Genomic DNA, 20129 nt, shown 5'->3' on the forward strand with positions numbered 1-20129 from the left:
CCGCTTCCTCCTATCCTTTAAAATGTAGTGCCCGCTACTATGGCGGTCAAAACAAGATGGGCAAACTTTTAGCCAATTATCTAAAAACTCGTAAAGATAGAACCCGAATTACCTCCATTACTGATTCGGATGGAATCTCTCACTTCAAAGATGACGACATTCTAAACAATTTTGTTTCTTTTTATAAACAACTCTATACCCCTGAATCCCTTCCTCTTCCTGATGTTTTACCTTCTTATTTCCACTCTCTTACCCCCCCCCTCCTCTTCCCATGTTGACTTTTCCCTGCTTGAATCTGATGTCACTCTAACAGAAATTTCTCATGCAGTCTCAGTACTCCGTCGAGGCAAGGCCCCAGGCCCTGACGGATTTACTATTGAATTTTATTCTCATTTCTCCAAGCAACTCTTACCCCATTTGCTTTCTCTTTTTAATTCCTTTATTTCTGATGGTTCTTCTCACGGTACTTTTCAGGAAGCAATGATCTGCCTTATTCCTAAAGATAACAAAGACCCTACCCTGTGTAAAAATTACAGACCCATTTCCCTTGTAAATACCGATTACAACATTTTTGCCAAATTACTTGCCCTCCGCATAGATCCCGTTTTGCCTGAACTCATTGGTCCTGAGCAATCAGGCTTTGTCAAGGGTCGTTTGTCATCTGATAATTCGAGAGTTTTCTTTAATGTCCTTAGTAAAGCCTCCACTATTCAATACCCCTTAGCTGCCATTGCTCTTGACGCCGAGAAGGCCTTTGATCGTATTAGCTGGGATTTTATGTTCCGTGCTCTTTCCTGGATTGGCTTTCCCCCCAAATTAATTTCCCTCATTGCTCTTTTATACTCCGGCCCCAAAGCTTCTATTTTTGCCAATGGTAAGATTTCCGATTATTTTTCCCTCTCCAGAGGAGTTCGCCAAGGCTGCCCCCTTTCCCCCTTATTGTTTATTGTTGCACTCGAGCCCTTTTTAACAAAGATTAGACAAGATAATCTTATTACTGGTTTCAACCCTGGTCCTGCCCAAGTCAAGTTATCAGTTTACGCTGACGATATCCTTTTCTACTGCTCCAATCCTGAATCTACTATTCCCTCCTTTCTTCGTCAGGTTGAAGCTTTCTCCTTGGTTTCTGGCTACCGTCTTAACCGTGATAAATGCGAGATCCTTCCCCTTAACGTCTCTTGCTTACGACATTATTTTGATCAAACCGGATTTTCCTGGCAACCATCAAAAATTAAATATCTAGGCCTTTGGTTTTCCTCTTCCATTTCAGACACTCTAAAATTTAACTTTGACACTATTTCCAAGAAACTTTCAGACTCTATCACTAAATGGAATCCACTATTTCTTTCTTGGTGGGGGAGACTAGACTCGATTAAGATGATGCTAGCCCCTATTATCTTATACTCCCTCTCTATGATTCCTGTTCACATTCCTAATTACTATTTTAAGCGTTTGGATTCTCTTCTATCTAAATTTCTTTGGCAAAACAAACCTCCTCGTATTGCGCTTTCCTCTCTTAAAAAAGACAAATCTCAAGGAGGATTAAAATTCCCGAGTTTTAAAACTTATCATCATTCCTTTTCCTTGAGACAAACTCTTCGTTGGATTTCTACAGATCCCCCTACCTACCCTCCAACTTGGTTATCCTTGGAAAAGTCCTTTATTTCTCCTTTTGACTTTTCCGAACTCCTTGCTTTTTCTGCCCACACTTCTTCCCTACGTTCTCCTATTATTGCACACTCGTGTCACGTTCTTGCCCCTCTCCTCCCTTCTACCTACCCATCCTCTGCTTCTTTATCTCATCAACCCATTTGGCATAATAAGAAGCTCCGCATTAAAAATCGTTCCTTCTGCTGGAAATCCTGGCACTCTAAAGGCATAAAATGGATATCACAGTTGCTTTGTGATGGAGTTCCCTTACCCTTCTCCGAATTGCAATCCCGTTATCTTCTTCCCAATTCCGTTCGCAAGCAGTATACTATACTCCTCCCTGCTCTTCTTTCCTTTCTTCACTCTCTTCCAGCTTCTTCAGAATTTCCCCCACTTTATCCTCTCCTATCCCCTCTCCTAACTTCTTCTCCCTCTGCTTCTCGTATCTATTCCTGCCATCTAACTCCTTCGGAGCGCTCTAAATCTCGCACTGAATTGGCCTGGGAACAGGATCTATCGGCCACGTGGTCTGTTTCTTTGTGGGATAAGTTGTGTCTTAAGATTCACAAAACCTCCTGTGCTGCCAATACCACCCAAACCCTTTATTTTATTTACCAAAGGTTATTGTTTTATCCATCTAAATTGGCTTCCTTCTCCCCTGACCTTTCTCCGACATGTTGGTCTTGCTCCTCCTCTTCGGCTGATTTACCCCATATGTTATTCCACTGTCCTAACGTTACCTCTTTTTGGCATACAATTTGGTCACGTATTTCCACTATTTTCCATTTCCAAATCCCCTTCACTCCATCCGTCGCTTTCCTTGGTTCCCTCTCCCCAGACTTACCTCAATCCCCTTCTCATTATAAGTTGTTTGACCTTTTTCTTGCCGTAGCCTTTCACTTAATTACTTCCAATTGGAAAGACTCCTCAAAACTTACTTATTCTGCCTGGTGGAATGCTATTTGCTTTAATCATCGCTTAGATACCAACTATGTATCCCCTGTCTCCCTTGCCATCAAGCGTGACCTCCTTTGGATACCACTCACCGAATATCTCTCCTCCACTCTTCCCCTTCTCCCCCTCCGGTCATTGCTGTCCCTCTTCCTATTCCAGATGCGATCCGTAAACCCCCCTGAACATTATATTGTTGTCTTTTTACATATCCCTAGACCGTTCTTCAATATATCAACTGTTCTTCATATGATTGTTTGCTTGTTACTATTTTGCATAATCTGTGCATTTGCTGCTATAATTGAATTTGATCTTCTTGTATATTTTTTACTCCCCTTTTTATTTTTTCCCTCTCTCATTCCTTTTTTCAAGAACGTGAGTGTACCGTTTATTGATTCCGCTTTTCAATTACTTTTTACATTCATTATTCCAACATTCCTTGTATTGTACTTTCTCTTAATGCATTTCATTTTGTATTTTCTGTTTGGTTTCAATAAACTTGAACTTAAAAAAAAAGAACTGAAACTGCCCATCACAACAGACACCAGTTGCGAATGCTCAACTACAATGTTATGGAAAGAATGTTTGAAATAATGCTAGCCATTTAGGCCACATTCCAGTCAATAGTTTTTCATCAACCGTGAACTCTTGACAGAGACTATCTGTATGCAAAGCACTCTTGTTCATGGTCTAATAGGAACAGTCAGGACATATCTGCCGAGCCAGGTTCATGCCAGATGAGAAAACAAGCAACCACAGACAAGATCAGCCTAATTTTATAACACAGGTTTGGTGCAGTTTGAACCCTAGTGCACAATGAACACAGAATCCTTGAGTTCAATGGCACAGTGGTACAGTGAGTGCAGAACACAGGTCTTAGCCTAGCAGTCACACTTAGGATGTCTACTGCAACAAGCACAAAGAAATGGAATGGAATGGGCTTGAAATAATCTCAGACGCTGGCTGGCGCTTAGAATGCACGTCAGTCTATTTCATTTTCACTTGTTGTGCCACCTAGGCAGGGACCAGCCATGTGTAAATAACTCTTGGTCCTGCTCCCATAGGAACAGTGCAGACCACGTGACCTCCAGAGGGGAAAACATGTAACTCTAAATCAGTTTTGTTCTATTTACACCTAACAATTGAGGTGCAGATTGAGTCTTATTGCAGAGTGCTCTTGGGACCCATTTCTAGGCCAACCATCACAATCATGGCATCTCCTAAAACAAGGTGATGGAAGGGATGCTTGAAATAATCTCTGCCACTGACTGGTCCACATGGGTCAGAAATGGAGTGTGCTTGTTTGTGTTCCTATTTATAGGGGACCTGGTTTGGCAGTTCACGTTCCACTGTTCCTATCAGAGCAGAACACCTGATGGTTTCCATATGTCTAGTTCCATCTTGAGAATGGTAAGTAGGGCAAACATGATGGACTGGAATGTGGCCTTACTGATTATCAGTGCTGAAATTCATTCAAGCATCCCACTCTTCATTTTTAGGAGTATTTCAGCAAAACTCATGTGGAACTGGTATGCCAAAATGCGTGTTCGGCCACCTCACTGTGCCATATGACTGATGAGACCTAAATAGATTGAAACCAGTCTGGGGTTCCTTGTGTTTGCCTTCACATGGGATTTAGACTGGCAATTCAGGATGGATTGTTCCTGTTGTAGCAGACAAATGCAGATTTGCACTTGGCTGGTTCCTGTCTGAGGTGGCACATTAATAAAAAAGAAGAGGAAGCTTAGAATAATTTCCAGTGGCAGAGATTAATTCTGGCATTCCACCCATCACTTTTTTTCTCACAGTGAGATGTCTCGAAATGCAATGGGTGAGCCGAGAAGTGGGTTGTTAGACCTGGCTTCTTTGGCATGGTTTTCCATCTACATTTTTGCCTTCAACCCTTTTATTTTGCTGACTATGTTTTTGTTGGCTGTAGGACTCCGCACACCTTACCACTACTAGCTAGTGCTAAAGTGCCTATGTAAAGCATGATTGAATTGGCTTATACCCAATCAGCATATTTTGTTTACTTGCAAGTCCGTATTAACGTGGCACTACCTGTGCCGAAGGCCTGAGAATTAAATTCTACTAGTGGGCCTGCAGCACTGATTGTGCCACCCACTTAAGCAGCCCTTTAAACATGTTTCAGGTCTGACATTGCAGCCTGCTTGTGCTGTTTTAACTGCTATGTTGACCTGGTAAAATCAACCTTTCCTGAAAACCTTCCTTTTTACTACATGTAAGTCACCCCTAGTGTAGGCCCTGGATAGCCCAGAGTGCAGTGCATTTAAAAAGTTGGACATGTAGCTTTTAGTTTTACATCTCCTAGGAGTAGAAACCTGATACATTTGTTTCAACTACTGCAAGACCTACTTCTCCCATAGACTAACATTGGAGTTACCTCATTACATTTAGTAAGTGATATTTTCCAAATGGGTGCAGGACAGGTACCCAGTTCATGTGTGGTGTTTTTGGAATTGTAATCAAAAACCCTCTCTCATGGCAAAGTCGGATTTTATATTACAATTTTTAAAATGCTACTCTTAGAAAGTTGGCATTTTTTTGCCTCAGCCATTTACAGCCTGCAGCCTGTCTCTCGGTCGCATGACTGGGTGTAGATGGCAGTTGGCTCTGCATACTCCTCCTAGACAAAAAATTAATGGAGAATGGATCACTTGTGGACTACAGCACCAGGGTTTTTAGGACGCCCTTCTTGCAAAACCCTCATACACGCACGTTCTTTGGTAAGGTGGTATATCTTTGTTCTCCACCAGGTAACGTAGCGTGGGTGCATCATCATAGGGTTCTTTTTTGTGTATATGCAACCTCCACCTGGAGGTACCCACTGGTATTGTAGCAGTGCTCTAGAAATAGTGCTCCCAGAAAGTGATAGAGTTTAAAAATCATAAAATCTAAAAAATAAATGTATGCCCTATTGTTCTAAATTGGTGTGGAATTTTCATAGTATTGTGTTTCAATTTTAATACTGTTTAAAGTGCTGCATAAATATTATACACATTGCCTTTAAGTTAAGCCTGACTGCTCTTTGCCAAGCTATCAGAGGGCTGAGCAGAGGTTAATTTGGGGTTGCCCTGTGCCTCACCCAGACAAGGATCGTGGTGCTGTTTGAGTAGTTCCCTCCCTCCAATAAGCAACACAGTTTCTCACATTGGTCATTAGGACTTGTGTTTGTGTAGGGCTACACAGTGATTTTGTGTTACACTAAAAATCCCAGATGAATAATCTGAGACCAGTTAGAGTTATAAATTCTCTGTGATTGGCCTTTTTGTTTTTCCAAATTCACTCTTACTTTACCTGACTGTTGGTGTCTGTGGTTTCATCTGCCAAAATGAGATTTGAGCTCCTCAATCTGGATATCTACACTGTGGCTGAGCTCAAGGAATTTTGCAAGGAGAGGAGGCTGTCCACCAAAAGAAACACCAAGAAGGCGGAGCTCCAGAAGGCTTTAAGAGCATGAGCAGAGGCCCACCAGTTGCCAGTCACCACAGAAAACCAGGGTGGAGAGGATGATGATGCGGAGGGCCTGGATGCCCACCATGAGATGCAGCAGTCAGCTAGGGGGATAATTGAGCCCCGAGCCGGAACTCCCTCCCAGATCAGAGAGAAGTGCATTTTCTTGAGGCCTGTCCCGAGAGGAAGTGGCAGTCAGGAAGGCAGAAAGCGAGTTTAGGCTGCATATAGCCCAGCTGGTAAGGGTGGAAAAGAAACTGCCCAGGGAGGCATAAAAAAAGGAGGCTGAGGAAGAGAGAGCCCCGGAGGAGCATAAATTATAATTGGCTCATGAACTGAGTTTAAATGAGCTGGACATCAAGGCCGTACAGACAGGGTCCAACAATGATGGGGGCAACATACCTACAGTGCCCTTTGGAGACAAAAGGTTGCATATTCTTAAAGGTCTGGTGCCTTACTTTATGGGGTGATGACATTGACAAGGGATTTGAAGCTTATTTGGTGGCTTTGCAGATGCATAGTGTTAGATATGGGGTCTCTAGTTGATAGTGGTTTGCACCCTGTCCAAGTAGGGACCCTCACTCTAGTCAGAGTAAGTTAGTTACACCCTCAAAATAACCCGTGTTGACCCCCCTTGGCAGCTTGACAAGAGCAGTCAGCCTTAGCTCAGAGACAATGTGCAAAGTATTTGTACATCAAAAGTAACAACAGAGGGTCCCTGAAAACTGATAAAGTGAGGGGGCAGGGAAAAATGAACAACAGCAAGAACAGACCCCTCACTTAAAAATATTTTAGAATAGGTGGTACATCCTAGATACATATGTCAAGAAACATTGTCCCACAAACAGTAGTTATTCAAAAAATATTGTCACTTTTTATTTACACATTTTTCTAGTACTTTGAAACATAATAGCAATATAAACTCATATACGTGACCACAATATACAGCAAATATTCTATATATACATATTTATATTATATACATACACAAGAACTCCCATACACCAAAGGCACATACAAACATACCCAGTCAGTCAAAACCACACATTCACTTCATCTAAACAAGCAATATCGATACAATCACAAACTCACTACACACAATATTCAAAAGGTAAAGGATAAATAACAATCCATTCCAATCAATAATACAAAAACATAAGAAGAAGCAAGGAGAAGCGCAGACGCGCATTTCGGAAAAGGAACTTATTGGTCCTAAACTCCTTCGTCAGGACGCAAATATATCATAGGTTCCATATAAAGGTTTCTTATACTGGATATTAGGATACCAGGTCAAAGATCCAAGTGAATGGTTATGCGGGGGTACACTCCTAATTCAGATGAATAGCCTGAATTCAAATTCTCATAAATGGGAAAGGGCACGGGTCACGAGCACCAGGTCTTGTAATTTCAGACGTTCAATATAAAGAGCAACAGAGAGCTCCCAGATGTAGAAAACGTACTGCCCAAAGGAGGCGTAGGCAGAGCACGTGCCGATTCACAATGAAGGAGCCCACCGGGCCGGCTCTAGCGTCCCACAGAACAAACTCCACAGGGTCAGAGTCATTTAGTACACGTCCGCTCATAAGTCATTAAATTTCAAAGCTGAATAAGGTGAAAACAATCCGTCTACGGTGAAAAACGGGTGCCAAATAGTCAGAGTTGTTCAAAGTATTTGTACACACACATACAGCAACACAGTGAAAATACTACAAAAGGACTCACACCAGTTTAGAAAAATAGCCAATATTTACCTTATTAACACAAGACTAAAACAACAAAAATCCAACATACACAAGTCAAGATATGAATTTTCAAAGATTAAATATAGTTATAGGTCTTAAGTCTTAGAAATCAAAGGTTGCGCTTGACCACGACAAAGTATCTTAGATGCTTTAAAATTCAATGATGGCGCAGGGGAGGTGATGCATTGAAAAAGCAGTTGATGCGTTGGTTCCTTACTGCGATGCAGGTCGTGGGCCCGGTGACCCAGAGGGACAGTGGTTGGAAGAGGACTTGATGGTTGCTTGTAGCAAGGGATTCGTCAGTTCCTCAAGGTGGTGCAGAGTCATCAAGTCATCCACGTCCGGGAATGATGCATGGTGCAGGGACGGTGATGCGTCATTTGCAGGCACAATACCTTGTTTCCCTACTGCGGTGCCTTGTCGATGATGAAAATGGTGCCCAGTGACGATGCATCGATGCTGTGTGAAAAGTGAAGTCATGCTGCATCAATTCCAGAGTGTTGTAGCAGGTCCTGTGTTGCAGTCGGAGCAGTAGGTCATGAACTTTGGTGATGCGGTCCTCAAGACTTCTCGATTCTTCGGAGGTGCTGTAGCGAAAAGTCAGGCCTACGTTGTAATCCGCTGCTTTTGAGTCAAGCGGGGACCACGCTTGACTGCATACAGTGGCGATGCGTCGAGTTCTGGCAGTGATGCGCCGGTTCTGAATGATGCTTGAGTCGAAGCATTCATTTTTCTTCTTGTTGCACCATAACTCACTTCCAAGGGCATAGGAACTGGATTTGGCACTGCTTGGCAGAATATAGATCTCAGTAGAGAAAAAGTCTGTGATGGCCAAGTGGAGGCAAGCTCAACTCAAGCCCTTGGAGAACCTTAGAAAGTACGATGTAGACAGCAAAGTCCAGTCCTTTTACTACCAAAACAGAGGCAGCAAGCAGCAAGCAGCAGGCAGACACAGCAAAGAAAACAGCTTAGTGTCAGTCCCTCCTGACTGCAACACAGCCGTTCTTCCTGGCAGAATGTCTTCAATCCTGAAGTGTTCTGAGTATGTGGTGTCATAGGTCCAGTACTATTATCCATTTCAGCCTTTGAAGTAGACAAACTTCTAAGAAAAGTCTTTGTAGTGCACAAGACTCTGCCCTTCCTTGCCCTGGTTCCAGACACACTACAAGAGGTGGAGACTTATTTGTGCAAGGACAGGCACAGTCCTATTCAGGTGTCAGTGTCAACTCCTCCCACCACTCTATCTCAGGAAGGCCCTTCAGCCTGGTGATGGGCCACCAGGATATGCATGGCACACCTCGCACACTTTGTGTGACTGTCTAGAGGGAATGCACAAAAGTCCAACTGTCACCCTGACACAGACATGTATTCAGAGAGAGGCATAGGTGCAGCACAGTTAAAGTAAGAAAATGCTCACTTTCTAAAAAGTGCCATTTTCAGACATGCAACTTAAAAACCACCTTACTAAAAGATGCATTTTTAAATTGTGAGTCCAGAGTCATAAAACTCCAATTTTCTATCAGCTCCCAATTGGAAGATACATTTGTAAGATGTTACGAGGCAGCTCCAATGCTAACCTATGGGAGAGATAGGCCTTGCTGTAGTGAAAAATGAATTTAGAACTTTTCTCTACAAGGACATGTGAAACACAACTGTAGATGTCCTACCTTTTAAATACACTGCACCATGCCAATGGGGCTGCCTTGAACTTCCCTGAGGGGGGACATATATGTGATAAAAGGGAAGGTTTGGGCCTGGCAAGTCGTGGCAGTTTAAAACTGCACCCAGAGGCCCCCCTGCTGTGCTGATCCTATCAGAGCTAATGCGGCTTTTAATAAGTGGCTAGAGACCTCCCTTGATCTTATCCTTCCTATGACTGAAGTTAGTCATCGTACCGGCTCCAATAAGTTGGCCTGGTATTCCACAGACTTGAAAAATCTTAAGCGTAGTTGCAAAAGGGCCGAAAGGAAGTGGAGAAAAAATTTCTCCTGCGAGAATAAAAATAAATATAGACTGGTACTTAGGGATTACAAGAAACAACTAAAAATCGCACAATCGGTTTACTATCAAGGGAAAATCGCTGATGCCGCTAATTCACCTAGGGAAATTTTTAAAATGTTTAAGTCCCTGGTCACTCCCCCTTGTCCCTCTAATGAAGTAACCGACCCCTAGAAACGTTGCGATGAACTGGCCCTTTTTTTGTCACATAGGCCGCTAACATATACTCAGCCTTTCCGCCTTTAGACACTACCGAGACCACCGTCCCTTTGACTGTGCCTGTCTCCCCCCATTGTACTTGAGTCCTTCCCTGTGTTAGATCTGCCCACGGTGGAAAGACTCCTTAGGAATCTTAAATCGGGCTCCCCTTTAGACATCGTTCCGCCATCTGTACTTAAACAGGCCTCGGCCATTGTTTCTCCTATTATTAGGGATGTCATCAATTCCTCCTTGGTGGCAGGTGTAGTGCCCCCTCCATGGAAGCAGGCCAGAGTGAAGGCTCTTTTAAAAAAAACAGCCTTGACCTGGAAGGCTGGTCTAACTATTGACCCATTTCTCTGCTGCCAGAGCTTATTAAAATTGCAGAGAAACATGTCAACCTCGCATTATCTTCGTTCATGGAGAACGAGGTAGCCCTGCATACCACCCAAACGGGCTGTAGAACTAAGCATGGAACAGAGACGGCTCTGGTTGCTGTGGTGGAGGAGACTAGGAAAATTGTGGATGGAGGAGGCTGCGCGGCGGTGGTCCTGTTGGACCTCAGCGCAGCCTTCGAAACGGTAAACCACACTCTCCTGATTCATCGGTTGTGGGAGGCTGGCATCGCAGGGACTGCCCTTAAATGGCTCCAGTCCATTCTGTCGAAGAGAACCTTTTCAGTCTTTGAAGATGAAGCAGCATCCAAACAACTTCCACTGCACTACGGCGTTCCCCAGGGATCTTCATTGAGCCCGACCATGTTCAACATCTACAAGAGGCCTTAGGCTGATGTGGTTCTTCCCCGGGGAATCCAGTTGGTCACCTACGCCGATGACACGCAGTTGGTTGTTTCCCTTGCTAGGGCGGATGCTGTGGATTCTGGGAATAACAATCTGTCCCCTTGTCTTACCAAGGTTCTTGAATGGATGGATGCCTCCTTTCTAAAGCTCAACGGATCAAAAACCGAGATCATGTTGCTGGGATATAAGGCCCCCATTAATCTTGATTTTTGGTGGCCGAGATGTCTTGGCCCCTCTCCTACTCCGAAGAACCAAATCAAGAGTCTGGGGGTTTGGCTTGACCCCACTCTGGGCTTTTAAGTTCAGGCTTGTAAGGTCGACTCGACCTGCTATGGCCCGTTGAAGATCTTAAGGAAGGTGCTGACCCTTCTTTCGTTCAAGGCGAGACGGATCCTTGTTCAGTCTCTGATTCTCTCCCGACTGGACTACGCGAATGCGGTATATCTGGGTGCACGTTTAGCCACTATTAAGATACTTCAGTCCGTCAAGAACTGTGCAGCCCGTATGCTCTTGGAGGTACCGAGACATGGCTCGGCTAAGGCTGCCCTGCGATCTTTGCACTGGTTAAAGGTGCAGGAAAGGATTCGGTTTGAAGCCATGTGTATGGCTCACAAGTCAATAACTAACAACGGTCCAGCCATCCTGCATCCTCTTTTCTGACATTATCAATCGTCCAGAGCTTTAAGATCTAACCATCGCAATCTGCTCTCTGTTCCAAGGGTCAAGCGCTCTTGTACAGGTGGCCCCCGGTTCGCAGTTCATGCAGCAAAAAGCTGGAATCAACTTCCCCACAACCTACGGCTTGAACCCAATCATTTAGTGTTTAGAAAGCGGCTGAAGACCTTCCTGTTCTGTTGAGTGGGTTGCTCCGTTATGGGTCCAAAATCGCTGGGATGCCTCCGGGTAGACAGCGCTCTACAAATCTGTACTCATTCATTCATTCATTCATTTATTCTGCAGTGGCAGACCTCAGGCATGTTTGCAGGGCTACTCATTTGGGTGGCACAATCAATGCTGCAGACCCACTAGTAGCATTTGATTCAGAGGCCCTGTGGCCGACCGGTGCACTGAACTAGAGACTTACTAGTAAATCAAATAGGCCAATCATGGAGAAATACAACACCATTATATTTTAGACATAGAGCACTTACACTTCAGCACTGGCCAGCAGTGTTAAAGCGCCCAGGGTCCAAAAGCCAGCAAAAGCAAACTGCACATAGTCAAAAACAGGAGATCAGAGGCAAAAAAAACAGAGGAGGCCACGCCAAAAGATGCCAGGCCTAACACATAGGGTCTCTGAGTAGGATTGGGGGCTAGTCTCAGGACGCACTAGAGAAGTCGAACAAGATGAGGTATCCCCCCCATGAAGGAAACTCTTGTAAGAAAATATTGCGTTAGCTTAGGAAGTACAAGCAGACATTTAGGGACAGCCAGAAGCAGGCCCAGCAGTCCTGGGAGGATTGTGTGGATCCCTATTGTAATGCACTGTTTGGTTGAGTGAAAGGCAGTAAAGTAAAGGATTACCAGGGTTTGTACAATTTAATCGCAAGAGAGCACATGTTCCGTCTTTGTATTACAGATCAGTGCCAACACCTTAGTGAAAGTAAGCTCACTGACCCCAAGGAGGTTGCTAAGAAGGTAGACTACTTGCTTTGCACCAGGGTCCTGATGTGGGTTATGGTGGGTGGGGGGGGGGTATTTTGGGGGCTGGGGGGGGTGCAGAGTCCCCCCCAAAAGTAGGGCGGTGAGACTAATATAAAAAAGGAGGTCTCTAAAGGTCCCCAAATTAGTTCTAAGAGTCAGGACTCCCAATCCTAGTTTGAACAGAAAAATACATTTTTGAACATGGCACAGGACAATTTTCCGGTTCTTAAAGCCACACGCTGCTGCGCAGCCCTAGCATCTGCAGCTGAGATGTGTTGATGAGTGGATGTCTGCCAAACGTGGCATAGCGCCTCTTCACAACATCAAGCATTGTTCACTTGTCAATCTATTCTGCAGCTGGCCTCTCATTTCCGCCGAGGTAATGATATGTTACCTCTGTACTGAGATCTGATGTTGCTAATGATGCATTCAGCTCTTTATGAATGTCAAGCTTGTGGGTGCGAAACTTTACCTCATTGTGATCAAATCTCTGCAGTGCTGGTGAATTGATTGCAGGCCTGATGCGCGCGAGGCTTTTCTCTACATGATGTCGTTAGAGATGGATGCATGCACCACTGCCTTACACGGAAATTACACGGACCTCGTAAGGAGGGCCCACGTCATACCTGAATTGTTGTGAGTATAATAAAGCTCTTGGTAAAATCTGAACCATCCCATAGGCTTTTAGCCTTCGCATTTCTGAAGAAGAAAATGTCAAAGTAGGACACTTTGGTAAATGTAAAGCACTTTTCAACATCACTTGTAAGTTGCGCATATATCTACCTAAATCATGACAGAAAGGTGATTCGTAATAATAATTTTGCAAAAATACAAAAAGTGCAATATTGACTGTCATAGGGGCAGGTGGAAACTATGGGGCAAATTTACAAGCTCCTTGCACCTCTTTTTCACCGCCGTTGCGTGACTTTTGTGACGCAGAGGCGGCCCAAAAGATGCGCCATGGTGCGGGGTATTTACAACGTGATGCATCTGGAGATGCGTCACGTTTTAAAGCCCTGCGCCATAAGGAGGCATTCCGGCGCAGGGGGGTGTTCCTGCGCAGGAACACCTCCTAAAAGTGGCTGAGTGAAATCTACAAGAAGCAGGCGTAAGGCTTGACGCAGCATTGGACAGATAGGGCACCCCAAGCCTTGCTGGAGCTGCGTCGCGCTTGCGACGCAACTCCAGCAATGCGCCGCCTTTACGGCACAGATGCGTCACGCATCTGTGCCGTTTTATCCCTATACGAGTGTAATGAAGCTCTGAAATTTGATTACGTCTTACACTTCTTTCCTTATCTTAAACATGGTCATTTCATGTATTGAGGAATTGTAATGTTGTTTATGCACTCATATCTTTTTTACCTATTTTTAGTGTAAGTTAGTTTTTTAATCTATATGTGTGATTATAGCCGTGCAATATTTTTATGTACTTTTAATCGTCTATTTTTATTTAGACCAAATAAAGTTATATTGATTGATACCTGCCCAACACAGTTGCTGCCCTCTTTGCTCCCCGCTGGACATGCTGTCCAGTTGTGTTGTCCATTTCATGTTGTCGTTGGTACGTCCGTTTAGCCAAGGTGAGCCCTGTTTTTTGGGGCCGAGCTGGCCACTTCCTGTCTAGTGTTGCTTGTGCCACTGGGCTGCACTGCCGCTCAGGGCAGGGAAACTGGGAGAACCAGGGGGCATATTACCAAGCAATAGCGATAATTATCGCTATTGCTTGGTTAGAGACAAAAATTTACTGCTGAGCTGCGGCGATTTTTACCGCAAATAAACCTTGGTATTACCAAGTTTTATCGCAAATGCGATAAATATCGCCGCAATGCATGAATATCGCTGAAAAGTCAGCGATATTCATGCATTACCGAGCTAAGGCTCTTAGCCATGTTATCCACCTCCCATTGGATAACATGGCTAAGAACTGGTCAGGGCAGGTGTTAGCTTTTGGAGATATTCACGCTTAGCGCGAATATCTCCAAAAGTTGGTATTAGGAGATAGCGATGTTAGCGACTGTTTTCAGTGACTAACATCTTGGCACGCCCACTTTGCATGTCATTAGTGATAAATATCACTGACATGCAAAGTGGGGCCCAAGATGGTCGCTATCTCCTACTAGCTGTCGCTAACTGGTGTTAGCGACAGCTAGGTAATAGGGAGATAATTTTATCTCCGCTTTCTTGGCTTTTAAAGCCAAAAAAGCGGAGATAAACCCCCTTGATAATAAGCCCCCATGTGCTTTGCTGCAAAACCGAAACCCTCTCCCTTCTCTCCCCTCCTGCTTCCCTGCTGAACTCGGGTGGTGAGGTGACTCTGGCAGCAGAAAGGCATGGTTGCCAGTGGTAAGGTGTAAACCGAAGATCTCGGGTTAGACTCCGTCTGTGCCTCGGTAAGTTACACCAGCAAATAAAAGCGAGTGCGTTTTTGTGTACTGCATTGAGGTATAAATATACCAGTGTTAGGGAGTGCTCCCCCCCCAGAAGGTTCTGAGGATGGGGCTGCCTCAGCTGTGGCTACACGTTTCTGTGTATTTAATGATTTTAGGATGGCGTAATGGCCTATTGTATATTGTGATATTGTATTTGAAATGCCTGCCGTTATTGGATCCTGTGTCTTTTGTTCATGTGGGCACTGTGGAGGAATGTGCAGTCGGGCCTTCACTACATTGAAGGCCAGAGACATATTGTCTGCAAAAACGGTTTTGTTCAGGTCTGACAACATTGCAATGGGGCAGGTCATCAATAGGCAATCTTCCCACTGCCTACTGGTCCTGGGCTTGCTGAGGGAGCTTGTGAGGGCGTGCCTGCACAACAATGTTGAATTCAAGGCACAACACATTGAGAGGGTTAAGAACGGGGCAGCTGATGCTCACTCGCATTTTCAGTGGCCCCTTTTCTGGGAGGTTAGGCCGCAAGCGAGAGCAGAGATGACACCTTTCTCTCAACAACTTTGGCACCTATTACAGTGGAACAACGCTTAATGAAACTGGGTGAGCTATCGCTTGCCCCTGGGACAAGGAGGCGGTACAAGAACTGTGTTTTCACAGTCTGCAGGGAGTCTGAGGCCTGGGGGGCGGGGCAGCAACCATTGAGTGAAGGGTTAGCACTTTTTTAATGGGCTAGCTAGGGTCAAGAACAAGAGCCGTCCGTGGGTCACAGGGCATCTAGCACCGGTGAGCCACCTTTAAAGCTCGGAGGCCAATAGAACCCCACCAGGGCATTCCCCATAAGGGCAGCTCTCAAAGGCTGGGCCAGAGAGGAGGAGAGGTCAGCAGATGACAGGTCACCCATTGAGTTCCACATTCTAAAAGGAATGATAGATTGTGTTCACAGGGTCACATATTCTGATCATTAGGCCACCCTATTCTCAGCAGTATTCAGTTTGCCATTTTTTGGGGCCTTCTGAGTTGGCAGCCAATTCACGGAAAGATTAAACAAATGACGCACCAGGAAGAGGACCATAGTGTGCAAGGGGCTGCCACAATAGTCCCTCATGTGGTTGCAAGCCTGAGCAACCAGGGCTTACCTGTTGATGCTCCAGCCCTAAAAAAGGCGTGAGTAATAATCCTGGACTGGTGGTCCATGGTATTTAAGGGAGAAAATGCCCCAAATACCCAAATAAAAATTGTAGCACTGAATGGGTTGGCTCTCGGGCCCTTTGGCGTATCAGGCCAGTGGGCTGCATAGGTTATAAAACTGTTTTTCCACCAAACCATGTGTTGTGTGATTTATGTAATCCATGGGGGTTATGTAGCCATTTGCCATTGTTTGTGGTGAAGGGTTGCTGATATCGGCACTATGGGGCTGCAAGCAGCGCGTGCAATGTGCCCTCCTAAGAGGGAGGCCAATTAGTGCTGCATTCTAGTACACTCACCATCATGCTAGCCTATGAGACCACCTGGGGGAGTCCCTATCTTCCGGCGCTCACCCAGCGTCATGTCCAGCACCTGGTGGGCAGGGCCCAGGGTACTTATACCTGCCCCGCACTGTTACCTCCCTCTTTGTTCCCCCCTAGACACGCTGTCACCCACACTATCTTGCACCTAGCATGCCAAGGGCTGAATTTGCTTCCGGTTCTGAGCATATTAATTGTGTAATGGTGTTGCAGGTGGAGTTACAGCACAATCCTGAGCAAGTTTGTTACACAAGGACACCATCTCAGGGAGCAGAGCTGGGGTGCTTTATGCCAAACCCCACGAGTCTTTGTGACAGGACCGATAAGCAATGGCACCTCCTTAGTCTCTCAGGCAGTTGCAAGCCTGAGCAACCGGGGGTTGCCTGGTGACGCTTCGCCCTTAAAAAGGCACGAGTAATAATCCTGGACTGGTGTTCCATGGTATTTAAGGGAGAAAATTCCCCTAATAAAGTTGTACCACTCAAAGGGTTGACCCATGGTGCTGTTTGGGATATCAGGCGGGTGTGCAGCTTAGGTTACTCATTGTTGCCTTCCCCTGGATTGCCCAAAAGTGTACCCATCACATTGGCATATTTCATTTATGAAATAACCCTGCAGCAAACTGTTTTTCCACCAAACCATGTGTTGTGTGATTTATTTAATTCCTTGTTGGCTAAGTAGCCATTTACTATTGTTTGCAGGGAGGGTTGCAGATATTAGCACTGTGTTAAGTGTTTTAATAACAAACACAAAGATATCAGGCAATTGGCAACAAACTCAAAGAGGTAAACCAATTTCTCTAAGTTACACCTTTCACTGAGCAGCCATATGGCAGCTCAAGTTGGTGTGTGCAAGATTAAGAAACCATTCTCTTATACCTGACCCATACTTCATGTGCATACTACAATTATTAGCCGTAGCTTGCAAAGTTTTATGCATGGGTTTTTTCATGTTAAAATCAGTACTTTAGTGCCCTTTTTAAATAAAGGTGGATGTAACTCTTGTAATTCCGTGTAGCGTAATCATGTAGAATTACCCAAAAATCTGCATGATTACACAGAATTATGGGAGAAGTTTAATTTTGCGTTTGGTGCTATTTTCATAGAGCAACAATGCCCCCTTGCATTGAAAGTGGGTGTAAGTATTCTTTTTGCACTAACAAATAGGACTAAGTGTAACAGAGCATAAATAGCGACAAAGAGCATCGTCTCAGGCTTGCTAATTGTGCACTTGGGGTAGGATTTCCCCCCAATTTACTCCCAGCATTTAAAGCTAGCTTCTAAGTTTTGAATGGCAATACAAACAATTGAATGTATTTTGTCAAATGTCCTTGCGAGAAGGTGTATGTACATTGGACAAACTATCCAACCTGTAAAGTCCCGCATGTTACATCATTAGTCGAGAATTAAGTGTCAAATACAGGGTGCTCCATTGGTCAAACAGTTCCACACTATGAATCACTCTGAAAGTGTCTGTTATTCAGTGGCACAATGTGTCTTTTGGGGTGGCTCTATCTCTGCCTTATTGGCCAACAAGGAGTCAAGGATGACTGAAAAATTTCACACAGCAATGATAGGGCTGAATGTCTTTCACAAAATGTGGGTTTTGATTTAATATTTTAGGTTCACCACTGAACTTGATGTGGTTATGTGGCGGCACGGATCATGTACCTGGTGTTTCAGCTACTCTAATAAGAACTTTAAGGCCTGGTTGCATTACCAATTGTTCTCAGACACTTTGTTACAGGCATCAAAAATTTGATGACTTAATTGTCTTAATAATATTTTTAAAGGTATGTGTTTTATTACCCACTGTTATCGGATACATTGTTTCTGTATTAGGGAATTGACCAATGTTTGCTTGGTATTCTCCTATGCATCATGAGCTATTTACACATGAACCATCAACAATGCTGTAATTGGTCCTTATAGTTCTATGAAGGTGTTTGCACTATAAATGTTCATGTGTCTGTTGGAGTTTTCCATTCTTCAATGAGTAGGTACTTGATAATAATTGTTTACTTCCTTATGCACTACATAATTGACATAAATGGCTCACAATTAGCACACAATTAATACAATTGTATTAGGCGTAATGGCTCGCTACCATTCAATGATGGCTGCCAGCCATTCAGTGACGCCTCTCGTTAGTTTCAAGCACTCAGTACTTTACCACCTCCACTGCCACGTATCACTTTGAGGTCAGGTGTACACTTTAGTGGTGATATGTGGATTATCGGCATGTACTTACCACCTGACATTACTTTAGGGCCAGCCTTGTAATCCAATCCTGGCTATGCATTGTTTGAGAAATACTACAAAATGGGCACTAGATGCACAGAAGATTGCACCCCACTTTTTTTCTAATCACACTCCATCTCTCAGGCGTGGTAGGTGGCACAGTGATATGTCGGAAGGTACAGATCACTGAGCACCCACGTTGGTTTAGCCGACAGACCACTTCATTGACCGTGCATGCGGAGTCATACCAACGTACGAGACCACGCTGTAGGAATCTTACCTCCGAAGACAGGGAAGCCAATAGGTCATTGAAGATGACAGTGGTTCATGAGTAGCAGCGACAGTTCCCCCTAGAGGGCGGAGGAGCCTCGACCCACCTGCTGCAAGCACAACAGTTACACGTAATGGTCATTATTGCTATTTTATTAGAGGTACGAGCCCTTGTAGGCAGGTGTCAGAGTGGGAGGGGGGGCGGGGCTGATCATGGCAACTGCAGGATGTGAAGCTGGCTACCAGCGTGCATGTCGGAGTGGCCAGCCATCTTGCGATGGCTAGCCTGACACTCCCACTTGAGATCACACAAAACCCAGCCATGTTAACCTGACCGGAACTGCAGGCTCAGGCACTGTGTTAGCCTGCTCAAACCAATCCTGGAGCTTCTCTTAGCATGAGAGCAGCTCCAGGATTGGTTAGGTTTGCGGCTGAACCATCTTCCTTTCCCCCTTAACTTCCTTCCCTTCACACCATCCTCTGCCAGCACTTCCAGCCACTAGGAGAGTTCCCCAGTCAGCCACTGCCTCCGTGACCCCGCCAGACTCGGGGGCTCTTCCCCCTTCTTAAGAAAGTTGGCATCCGCTGCCTTGTCTCTAGGTGGCCAGTGATCTGTGGGCATCAGCTGTCCGGCCGGGCTCAGTGCCATCAGCAGCAACCTACACTCTGGCCCGTCTACAAAAGATTTCGCAGTTGCCCAGTGATGCTTGGTGGCTAACAGCTTCTGCCAGCAATCCGGGTCCATGCTCAGTGAGCGGAGCAATGTCTACCTGCCCCGGTAATGCAGTAAAGCAGGCGACCATTGGTACTCGGGGCCTCAAGGCCTATGTCACCGACAGACCTGGTCCTCAGCACGCCCTCAGATCACAAGCCAAAAGATGTTCCGTCCATCTGACAGATACAGTGCGCCCTATACTAGTATACTAGAACCCCCCTCCCCCCACTCTGCTCCACGAGCAGGCCTCCCCCCGCCCCCGCTCCCCGAGCAGGGAGGAGGCCCGGTGGGCCTGTTTATGGTAATACTCCAATATTCACTCGGAATACAAGAGAGGGAAGCCACAAATTAAATTTTAGTTGCTGCAATCAGCCATAAAGTGATAGTCAATTCTTCAGAAATGTTACGCTCACTGTTTCTAAAAATGTATTTACATTTGTGTTTCCCGTTTACATTGATGGGATTGCTTTTTTACTTAAGAACAATGGTGTGTGTCGGGCATGCCATGGGGAGAAGGGCGAGGCGAGCAGGGGAGCTGGCTGGGGTGAGG

The sequence above is a fragment of the Lissotriton vulgaris genome, chromosome 8 (assembly GCF_964263255.1).
Source record: "Lissotriton vulgaris chromosome 8, aLisVul1.2, whole genome shotgun sequence".
NCBI classification, from domain to species: Eukaryota; Metazoa; Chordata; class Amphibia; order Caudata; family Salamandridae; genus Lissotriton; species Lissotriton vulgaris.